This window comes from Lissotriton helveticus, chromosome 11 (assembly GCF_964261635.1).
Source record: "Lissotriton helveticus chromosome 11, aLisHel1.1, whole genome shotgun sequence".
Classification (NCBI taxonomy): domain Eukaryota; kingdom Metazoa; phylum Chordata; class Amphibia; order Caudata; family Salamandridae; genus Lissotriton; species Lissotriton helveticus.
In genome coordinates, this window is record NC_136072.1 from 1,133,252,258 (window position 1) to 1,133,264,289 (window position 12,032).

Below are 12,032 nucleotides of genomic sequence, written 5' to 3' on the forward strand. Positions count from 1 at the left end.
GAAGCTTTGCCACTTTTTCTTTGGGGCGAGCGGCCTGCAGCTGATGTCCACTTCCTATCACGTGTCGGGATAAAAACCCGGGTGTGCTGGGTACACTTCCGCCCTTCACTCTAGGCCTCTCCTGCTCCAGTCACCCTGTCCATGCCCGCTGGCCTGAAGTTCATCACCGCGGCGCCCAGCCCCTCTGACTCCTAAAGGGTCTTGGCTGCAGTACACAACTTCCAGGAGTCTCCATCCATCCAGGGAGCGGCCGGGGCCTGTTGGAGACGGCTCCCTTCATCAAGTGAACCTTGCCATCGCCGAGGCCTGTTCTGTAAGGCTTGCTCACCGGTTGATCAACGGAGGCTGCCTGGAGCACTCACCTGGGCCTGTCCATCACCAGGGTGGCTGCGGCCTGCTCATCCGCGAGACCTGTCCGTGGAGGCAGCATCGCTCACGCTGGCATGGGGGCGTCACTCTTTGAGCTAGGCCCCGAGGACGCCTCACGGCTATAGAAGGCACGACCGCCGGGCAGCAGATAGGAAGGGGATTTACTGAAGCTTATTCTGAGCGGGAGTGCCAGTAAGATGTAGGGTCGTGAGATTCTCGAGTTAAGTAAAACAGACTCTCCTCACTCGTTCGACACGTCTAAGGAACGTTGAGCTGATAACTAACTTCACCGGCTCTAAGAAGAGACCTAGAGGGCAGCTGCCAACACTGGGGCCTGCCTGAGACGAGAGCTCACCGGTGCATTATCAAAATGAGAAGCGACGCCTGGCACATGCAGGGGGCCCGGTCGGTCACGCTAACACTGGGGCATGACGGGAGACCGAGTGGCGGCTCTTGAAGGAATGTCATGCTAGCTGCTCTCAACTAAACACGTTTAAGAAAGTAGTTGCCAACACTGAGAAGTGTCCACCAAAAATGTTGAGCGAGTCGTCCTGGAGCATATTTTAAAACTGCTCCTCTTGCACTCTAGCTAGCACCCACCCCAGCATATGATTTAAAACTGCTCCTCTTGCACTCTAGCTAGCACCCACCCCAGCATATGATTTAAAACTGCTCCTCTTGCACTCTAGCTAGCACCCACCCCGGCATATGACCGAGATGCAGTCCTTTTGGGACTCGTCCCAAGCACTGGGCATGGATGTGTGGAGTGTCTCCTCGAATGTGATGCTGGCCCATATAGCAGGCTCACCTCTACTATGAGCGTTGATTCATAATACAGGGGTTGAGAATCTTTTTTTTCAATCTTGCAATAATCTGAATGCTATGTAAGAAAACACATTTAATGCGCTATCAAGTACAACTTTCGGGGTGGACTGGTTGCCATGCTACTCCTTTCTACAGTATGATGCAATGTGCCATTGTTGTTTTTTATTTTAAAATGCTAAGCTTTGCATATCGATACATCGTTATAGTTTTTACTTGTGTTTGCTTGGATGCTCTTTATATTTTTTTACTTCGTCCCACCTCAACAAGTATACCTCATTTTATTTTATTTTTAAACACTGACTTAAATTGATACAAACACCTAGTACAAGTTGTACCGCCTGACCGAGTTAAGTAATGTGTATGTAAGCTTAGAAGTAGTGTTCTGATGTGACATATTTAGTTTGCTCCTGTAGCTGCAGCCAATCTTCAGTGTGGTCTTGTGTTGAGACTCATTACTGTACAGCAGTTAGCCTCCGTAAAGAGAACACATTTCTAAATAGCCATGTCCCTACATCACTTTTGGAAGTATTTTAGAAAAGAAAAAAAAACGCATCCTAACGTCGCGTAAGTCTTACTTCTGAGGCTGTCAAAACGTTGGGATCGAACATTTGAAAATATCCGAATATTCTTGACATCTAGATTTGAAATCCACACTTTGCTATTAATGGTGTTCTTTGTTATTTTGCCACGGTTCTTGCATAACAAATCACGAACTCGTTTAATTAAATGGAAAGTGTATTTTCGAAATCACATTTAAGATGCTAATTATTCGCTGTGAAATAAATTGAGCTCTTTAGTTGCACAGTTAAACTGAGCAAAACGCTCTAAGTATCTGCCACGTTTCAATGGGAGATACATGTTGGGTATAGTTTTTAATGTTTAAAATTACATGTCTAACTTTGTGTGTGGATGGTTTGAATGTAGCAGCAAGTCCAAACTGTTTTGAATAATGCTTGTTGTAAAGCACGTTTAGTCTTTTAATTATAGTATTATGTAGTTCTACTTAAATACATTTCTACTTAAGTCATGTATTGCGATAGAGTATTTTGCCTTGAGCACAGGACAGCCCTTCTAATAGCGATACAGTACATATGAAAGTGAAGTGTCACGTATATATCGCAATTGAGTTTTAGAAGCCATGTTCCATTGTGTTAATTATAATTGTTCTGTACAGAAATTAATTCGAGCTCTATATGATTTAGTATGTGTGCGTGCAAAATAAAAATGAATCTTTCAGCCAACACGATGTTTGACTCTTGGGAGTATTTGTTTATTTTTTTAGTTAAAATTACTAGTGGGTTTGGGGGCGTGTTCTTGCTACGTTTAACGAATCACGTGAAATGTGGAATCTTCCCAGGAAAAGCTGCTTGAAGCTACTGTTGTCCAGAGCCCTTTTTCTGTTGTACTACTGGGAACTGTGGTCGAGCAGTGCAATATTAAAAGGGCATTGGCTGGCAGAAATATTGGCAGGCACCGAGGAGAGATGCCTCCGGTGTGAAAAGGTGTGTTTAATCTGGTAACGCAAGATGTAATGTGTGCCTCTCGGAGGGTCCATGCATGTATTAAAAACATTTCCTTTTATGGCACAGATCCCATTAAACAAAGGGTATTTTGGGTTGATTTCTTTACTTGGCCCATCCTGTAATATAGCCCCTAGGCTTACTGGGAAGCATTTAGCCCTTATTTATTTACGCTAGATTAGTGTATTTATTTTCTTATTTAACGACCATTCATTGCCGCTCCTTTACACTACACTTTTATGAATGAATAGTTAAAGGCACTTTACTAAAAGCAAGCACGGTGTGGTGCGTTATACTTGCCGATCAGAGAGGCAAAAAGAATGCTTCTCCTAATGTTGATGTTCTCCACTTTTAAAAACGGATTTTACATTTTGGTGTTAGTTTTTTCTTAAGGTAGAGGGCGTACCCATTGCTCTGTGTAATGTTATCCAAATGTGCTTAAGCAGCAATAGCAGTGTTTGTTAGTCAATATTCCAGTTTCTACCGATTGATTGGCACTAACTCTTTTCTCAGGCAACAGGACTTCCCTGCCACGGTTGCGAGCTATTACGGGCTTTAAAGGCGCCCCAATGTTTACATATCGCAAGACACCTAAAGAGGGAACGGACTGTGGCTCCCGGCGCTGCCCAAGGGCTCTGTGGCACTTTGCTGATGCCAGTTGCTCTGACAGTGTTGCACTACTGTGTGCACAAATAAGCAGTGCAATAATATTGTCAAAGCATTTGGTTCCAGCGCTATTACAACATGCTTATTATTTCCTGTTGCTGGAGGATCGAATTACCAGGCTAATTGAACTGCTCCAGAAGGTGTGGGTGGCTTGCCTGCCCTCCGAAACATCCGTATTTTTCCATGATTTACTAGTTCTATTGTAGTCAAGTGCTAGATAGAAACGGTGCTGCCCGGTCGCAGATTCGCAGTATGTTTTCCTTCCTTGGGGCTTTAAAAATGAATTCGTTATGAATGAAACCAAAATGTGCACATGTTTTTGATCTGCATCTTACTAAAACATTTGCCAGAAATGTGCTAATGGTCGCTAAAAAGCTTTTGGGGGAGCGCTTTGGTTTATTTGACTGCTGGTTTAAATGTTTGCTTTAATTATTGCGCTTGGTCATGTAATCCCAATGCTCCCAAATACGTATTTTGTGCAGCCGTTGTCTCTTTCCTCAGCCTGCAGGAGTGTTTACATGTGTGACTGGAATCCTGGGTTGTGGTCCTGATGCAGCCTCTGTGACACATGTCCCTGTTTGTGGCCGTCTCTGGCGTAGAAGGCGCCGATGGCAGCTTTTCGACGGGAGAAACTGACGGCAGAGCGATGCTCCTTCACTAAACAGGAAGGCGGCAGGGAATGGCAGGAATGCAAATACACGGATCCAAGCCAAAGCTTGCATTTTTAGGCATGGTGGCAGGAAAGGTGTGACGGGTGTTCGCCAGCCGCTCGAAGTAAATGAGAACTGTTGCTATCGCATGTCATCGCCTACGAACATGGCGGGGAGGAGTGGGCGCAGGGGAGGGGGTTGGGGGCGTTACACCGATGTCAGCTACGTCCTCTCAGTATTAGGAAACGGAAAACAGTAGAGCTACCTAGGAGCCCCGAATGAATTGTGCCTGCATCCTTCGCCTTTACCCCCTCTGGGGTGGGGGCATCGAAGGCACACCTCCTTGCCCTTCCAGGAGGTATTTGCGGCAGTGGGCTGTCCCGGACCTGTGTGGCCTTGGCAGGAGGGTCTTCTATTCGCTCCAAAGGAGCTTCAAGAAATCCCTGCTGATAGCCCTGCCCCTGCTGATTTCACAATTGCCCCCGCCCCTTAAGCGGGGCCATCTCATTTCACTATCACGTAAGTTCTATTTGATTGTAGATAAACAGGCATGCACAGGGCAAACGTGGATGCCGCCCCGAAGTAAACAAAAGAATTTGAACCGAATTCCTCGCAGCACCGCGAACGACAAGCGCTATCCAATGGTGTCTGGGGTATCCCAAACTGGAATGTAGTGTCACTTCACAATTATGCTGCACTGTTTATTTTTAGGATGGCATGCAACTTTAGCACAAGGTTCTTATTTCAGAATGTGATGTGGAGCAGTTGTGCTGTTCGACTACTTTCATATGCAACTGTTCGATAATGAAAATCCAGATGCCCAGAACGTCCAAAAAATACATTCTCCGCTGTTACAAGTAGCATGAAAGCGTAATAAAAAAGTAACCCCAGCAGGCAGTCACAGGGTTAGGAGCTGCTGCATACTTTCTACCCGTTGTCATCAGTTGTGGTCTATTTTATATACCCTCGCTAGGCTGAGAGGGTCTAACTTTGCAAAGGAGGCGAGCCTAAACCAAGTGCAGGAAAGAATCCGTCGGAGCGAGGCTCCGAGCAGCCGTATTTGTGCAAGGAAACCATTTGCATGTGTGTGGGTGCGAGTGGAGATTCCAGGGTTTGTCTCCAGCCGGGGGGAGGGGAGGGGTTCTGAGGAATGCAGGGAATCAGGTCGGGCTGAGTAGGGGGAGGGGACTGCCTTGGGATAACTTTCATCCTGTTGTTGCATAAACTTGTTAAAAGCAAACCTCATGTGTAGTGAAGCTAGCCTTGAGATGTGTGCTCTGGGGGAGGCCAGGCCGTGAGCCCCCTCCGAAACCAATTGCAAAGGGAAGCGGAATCAGATGGGTGAAATTCTAGAGGTGTTTTCCATGGAGGTCTTCAGAACCACTGTAGGTAACGACTAAAGTGCTTGGTGGCAATTTGTTTTGTAATTGTTTATCGCCTCCTTTCTGCTCTAGCCTGTGTAGTCCCTCTGGAGATCCGTTCTCCGTTGCTTCCTGTGTGCCCTGCCATGGGTGGGCCCCTGATAGTGAGCGGAGCCCAGGTGGTTTAAACTGTATATGTGCCCCTCGAACTGCATGGAGTTTGCCGTCCAAACATCCCAAACGCTGGCGAAGGATTAATTCTGTCCACAGCGGCTCATCTCCTCCGTACACCCGGGAACTCAGTTGGTGTTTTCACCTCTGAAGAGTTTCCTCTTTATAGGCTTGTGGCCCTTTGTACACAGACTTCAATTAGGTCTTATTTAAAAGGGCGGGTCTGACGTTAGTTTGAAATCAAGTCTGTTTTCCCTTTCTTGTAGCCGGGAAGTTCTTGGTAATTAAAGACTAGCAGAAGCATAACTCACGATCCTAGCGACTGTGCAGGTGACAATCGCAGACGCCCCTCAATGAAAGCCCGGCTGTCATGTGCCCAGGTATGGTGAGGTGTTCAGACCCCTCACTCCAGTGCCCTGGAGCACCAGCCGCAGAAGGCACGGTGCCTCCGTGTTCACTCAGGCAGGTTGGATCTTGCACAGTGCAGGAATCCCTGGATCTCTCGGGGATTTGTACTAGCTTGCTGGATATGCTTAGCCAGACACGGGCGGAATGTAAAGAATTGCAGGTAAAAGGGGCCTCCGCCAGTTGGGGAGCCGCGAAGAACGCCCCCAGAAAAACTGTTTCACCTTAACTGTTACTGACCCCCTCTGCCCCTAGGATCGAGGAATTTCCAGAATGACACTGCTTATAGCCACATGGCACTTTGCATCATAGAAATGCCACACACAGCCCAGCCCACCGTTTAAATTATAACCTGTTTGTGCAACCCTTTAACGTTTTCCATTTCAGATCACTTTGTGCTCATTCGCTATGCGCCGCTGAATGTATATGCCTATATTACCTAAACAAGATCTGCTCACTTTTAATATAAACATGTGCTGCCACTGATGCATTACAACCCTGTATATTGTAATGTGTGACTAAAGTAAAACGTGTTTTTAACGGTCTTCAAAAACGATTACAGGATATTTGCTTTTGTGCAGTAAACCCCTTAAACCCACTTGTTTTAACCAACTCTCAAGCTGGCTTTTAATGTTGTCCACTGTAACCTATTTATTCACTTAACTCAATTGTTGTATATCTGCCTTATTTCTTAGCCAGGAGTCCTGTACATTTGTTGGAAATACAGTTATGCACTTCGAAATTGTAATGTTTTGTAAAGTTGTATCTTTAGTAGAACTAACAGCCTCCACACCTGCCCTTCGTACTTTGGCTATAACAGGTTGGTGGTGGGTGGAGTTTCCCCGAGGAAAGTATCAAGCTGCCACGTGCTCAGGACATTCATGTGTGTGGCTGCTACACTGTGGAGAGCTGTGCATTCATTTCTTGCAACACTTTTGTGCTTGGATTACATTTGTGACAAAATCGCTGTTGGTTTGGACTGTAAGTAGAGGTATCCGAGTGTTAGTCAGGAGGCCATGACCTCGTCTTTACACGTAATAGGAGAAAAGGAATGGGGAAACGCGCCACAAATGCCCTTATAGCCGTGTGATGTTCACACCTCCAGATTCCATGTGCAGTTGAAAAACATAATCGCCGTGGGAGCTATCTATGTGCATATTTCCAAGACTGGTCCCTAACATTGCCTCTAAAAATGGTCCCTTTATCATCTGTCCTAAAATAACTCCACAAAAAGAGGGAGGCGGGTGTAGCTTACGCAGTGTCCAGTGTAAGTCCAAGAGAGCCGTGCCAGATATATGTTGGACACCCACAGCTATATATTTAAAAGTCCTTCAAGATTGACTGTATGTAGATGCACTTTGGATCGAAAGTATGGACCTGGAACCCTGATGTACCTAAAGCAGGGTTGCCCTGGCTTCCCAGGGGGCGTCAGTGCTGTTTTCTCCTGTTTTTACAAAGAACAGGAATACGCCTTGGGGTTTTTCTTATTCGTGCTTTTTTTATATACGGTTTTAACAGCATTGGATATTATCATTCCGAAATGTTGGATTTAAAAGTTTTTTTTATTATATGCAAACATTCTTGGTACTGCTCATGATATGGAAAAAATACTGAAGCTGAGTGGAGGCCTTTTGTACCCTGTTTTTTTAGTTTTTTTTTAACCTTGTTGAAAGGTGACTGTTTAACTCTTCATAAACCCGAGCAAAGGTTACAATCGATAAATAGTAGCACAGTGCGCTCCTGTTGGAAGTCAAGCGTGGGAGTGAACTGCAATGTAAATACTTGTATTTATTGTGCCATTTAAAAACAATTAAAGCGGCCTTTGCCTGTTATCAGTTATTTTTAGTGTCCGGGGTTGGGTGCGCTTTTCTCCTGGGTTAGTGATCCAACTTCAAAGCAGGCCAGGCCGGTCTCGCACCGCCCTGTGGAACGTCAGGAATCTTTATGGCAGGCCCAGATCAATGTGGAATGCATAAATTAGCCACGAATTCATGAATTAGGGGATTGTCTCCCGTCCACCTCCATGTAATGCCTTTCAAAAAAGGCTAGGGAAGAGGAGCGTGAAGTGCTCAGCCATGGGAGTGGGCAGTGCCCCCCCCCCCCCTCCCCGTATCTACCTCCTTGCTGAGGATTATTACTGAAGAGTTACTACTGGAGGGCGCCCCTGAGTTTTAAGCCCCCCCGTATCTACCTCCTTGCTGAGGATTATTACTGAAGAGGTACTACTGGAGGGCGCCCCTGAGTTGTAAGTCGCGCCTAAGTATTTTTCACTAACGTGTTTGTACATTTTCCAGTCCTGAGTTGTGTAGGCGCAATAAACATGGCCTCTGTCTAGCGTACACGTCTGCACCAGTCACGAATAGCGCGTGTAAGGAATGTTAACAGGGCAGCTAGCTAGCTCATGCAGAGAAGCATGTTCTATTTGGGGAAATTACGTTTTCATTTTAGTAATACATTTTAAAAACAAATCGGCATTATTTACCCCGAATACGGAAAATGTGCACCTATTTGACTTGTTTCCAATGTTCTTACGTTTTGTTGTTGTGCTTTTCTGAGTTCTAAGAAGAGTGATGCTTAAAAATCTATCCTTTTAAAATGTGACCATCAACTGGTAGCCATAGCACTTAAATAGTTTAAAATAAAAGTTAAAATGGAAAAAATGCACCTCGGTTTGATGTCGGGTGTATGCTTGCTAAAAAAAATGTGCCTTATACAAAATAATTTGGATGAGTTGTTTGTAAACAACTTTGTGTGAAGCGTGGTGAAGTGTCATTCATACCTGATGACAGGGACTACATTTCCTGGTACAAGTCCTTTCTGCATTAACCTGTCTCCCTCTGCAGCTTGTAACCTTAAGGACAAGACCCTATCAGTATTGCCTCTGCTTTTGTGCTGGGGTAGTAGTGCAATATTGCTTATAGGGTCTTTTCGTTGAGAGTAATCTTCCTCCAGCAATGCAAAAGAAGAGGAGCTGAGCAAATCAGAGGACGTGAAAGCTTGCATGCTTTCAGATAGAAAAACATCAGTTTAATGGTTATTGACTTTGATTTGCTCTTATCCTTATTTGATGATGCTCCAAGAGGTGCCAGGTGCAAGTACTGCTGCAGTGCTTTGATCATGGCTTGTTAAGGCACATACTACAGTGTTGAATATGATGTTGCGAAATCGTGTGTACTTTTTATTTATTGTGTCTCTGTGTCTTGAGATACACATATGATGTGCAGGGTGCAATATGCTATTTATTACCATGGTTGGATGGGCCATGACTTACGAGGCGAAACCTCAAGTGGCTCAAATCAGAACACATCTCCTTAAACCATGGACATAAACAACACCTTGCACCGCGTGGTTCTGCATCCATTAAATATGCCTTACGTATTTTTCATGAGTATTTGTTTTGAACAAGGAAGGTATTTAAAAAAAAATCGAATGCAATGAATTAAGTTCGCTGTAAGGTACAACAATGACAAAGAAGAGACTTCATAACTATTGTGAGAGGTGTTTTCCTACGTAATGATTGCGACATGCAGTTAATGAGGCGAAAATGATTCCTCGAATTTCACTTTCACAGTGGTAACATCGACCTTTGAACTGTTTCAATGAGCGTTTATAGGTACGGTTGCTCCAAATAACTAGTTATTGAGTCACATTTACAATGGTTTGGGAATCTATACACACACTCACACTCTCTCTCATCTCCTTTACTTTTATGACACTGGTTTGGTAGGTTCGAGACCCCATTATTTTTGTTTTGCTTTTTAATGCAAGCTGGAAACCTAAAAATGTAAATGTGTGCATTTTAATGTCAATCGAATATTGAAAAATCATGTTAATGTATGTATACTATTATTTCTGCCTACTTCGGGGTTACTTAATTTTGTTGAGGCGTATAATATAATTTTAGAATTGGTGCTGAAATAAAAGGTGCCAATTCGTAATAGCAGTGGATAGCACGAAGAAAACATACGCACGTAGTGCACCTTGCTTACACTATAGGAACGGACTGCTTACAACACGGTAGTCGTCAGAGATGGATCTTGAACGCAAACAATGTTATAGATGTCTAAACTCTTTGCGTTTCTTCAGTTTAACCTACTATCTCCCTTTCTAAAATGAAAAACAATTTGTTTTAGTGCCGCATTCTAATTACAGATATGGATTTGTGCAACAAAACACCACCCGTGCCTTTGATCAAGTGCTGCGACGCTGTATAGCGCAATTTAAAGAGGCCCTTTTCTGGCAGCTAGAAGCAGGGGATAAAATGGTGGCCACAGCAGTACTGTTCAGCCCTGTGTGCCTCTTTGTAAAGGCCGGGAGAGGGGAGGAGCTGGCAGGAGCAGGGGATGGCCGTGTGGGTGGCCTCCAACTGCTGTGTTCAGGTGGTCCCAGTGTCTCGTTTGGGACCATCGAGGCCCAGGGAAAGGGTAGGGTGTGGGATTAAAAGGCAGCCTGAGCCCGGGGAGCTCTAATCAACGACAGGCAGAGCTGTGCTGCTTCGCTGCAGGAACACAAACCCAGTACTCGCAGCCATCAGGTTTTCAAGACACCAGAATGTGGAAGCTCGCTCATCAAAACACTTGGATTGAAAAACGCTGATTCTGCTCTTAATATGTTGTACTAATATGCTATAGAAGAAATTATCACAGGTATCTGGTTTGTTTTTTGCTTTCGTTAAATGGAAATGCACACGTATGCTGGGGTGTGCGTTTATGGAATGTGATGCTTAATGTGCATGCAGTGCTCGGAGCTTCGATGTCAGGCTGTCTGACACTCTTTCTCTGTTGCACTACTGTCAGATGTGAAGCTAGCAGTGCAATAATGAAAGGGCGTCAGTCTGCCCTGTGTGCAGCAGCAGCAACAACCACGGTGCAGGGGACAAACCACTCAATCGGGGGATTTTCCTAGTGCGCAATTGTCTGCAATATACATGTTTATATCTGAAGCTGCACGATTATATCCAGTTCCTGGTGCCACATACTTACCAAATATGTGTAAAGGTAACATTTGTTTGGCAGCGGTGTTACTTATGTGTAAAGGTAACATTTGTTTGGCAGCGGTGTTACTTATTTTACTATCAACAACATATTCGGCAACACAAGCAAATTCGTTGACCCCCCTCCCCCCCAACTCAATTTATTACATACATTTTTAATAGTGGTGTGCTTGTTTTTGAGAAGCCCAGTACAGAATGCAACTCAAGACCCGAATTGGAATGCAACAATTTTTCAAACGACAAGCGCCATATATAACACGATTAATTAAGAGTTAAGGACAAACAGGTTAAATAAAATGTGGCAGTCATTAGAATGTGGTGCATTCTAGATAGGGAAACGCTTGGCAGGCGAGCAGCGCATAGGCCCTGCACAATGAACCAACCACGCACGCTTAGCGTCCGAACATTAGGCCCTTCACTCTGCCACGTCTTGATCGATACATCAGCGGCACCACCTGCCGACAGTTGATTTCGAGATCTGAGTGAGCATGTGGCTCGCGATTTAAAGAGCAACGTGCATGCGTGGGCGGGGTCGAGCCTCGGGTCAGGCCTTGCCTGGCCAGATCAGGAGAAGCCATTTTAGGAGTCGGCAGAGGGGGAGGTGGTGGGACGCACAGGGGTATGCACCGGGTTGCACACACTCAAAGCGCCAGGATCCAGGCATGCTACAAGGGAGCAGCATGCGCTGCGGCCTTTGCCCCCGTTTCCTTGCTGAGCATGCGTTACGGGAAATCTCACAAAATGGCGTCCGCCCCAGCCAATCAGAAAAGAGGCCGCCTGTTCGAAGAGCTTTGAAATCCATGGGGCTCTTTTCAAAGTTTTCCCCCTCCATCTGTCTTGATCAACGTTTGCAGATGCATTATTCCCTTCCCCCACTGAGCAACACATGCATACATGCCAACCCTCCCGATTCAGGCGTGAGACTACCGATTTGAAGGCTAGTCTCCCGCCTCCCGATTCCTGCAAGCAAAAACCCGATTCCTCGGGGTTTGTTGACAGGGCGTTTGTGTGAAGTGCTAATTTTTCCAGCAATAGTCAAAGTGGCCATGCAGGGGCTCTCGATGGGGTGAAA

General features: G+C 45.4%; 2 long non-coding RNA genes across 5 annotated transcripts in view; one reads left to right on the forward strand and one right to left on the reverse strand.

The window, feature by feature from the left end:
- The window catches only part of LOC144792715 (uncharacterized), a 493,208-nt gene that overhangs the window by 142,249 nt on the left and 338,927 nt on the right, over positions 1–12,032 (reverse strand). The gene's annotated exons all lie outside the window — the stretch shown is intronic.
- Positions 1–12,032, forward strand: part of LOC144792714 (uncharacterized) — a 37,288-nt gene that overhangs the window by 3,853 nt on the left and 21,403 nt on the right. The gene's annotated exons all lie outside the window — the stretch shown is intronic.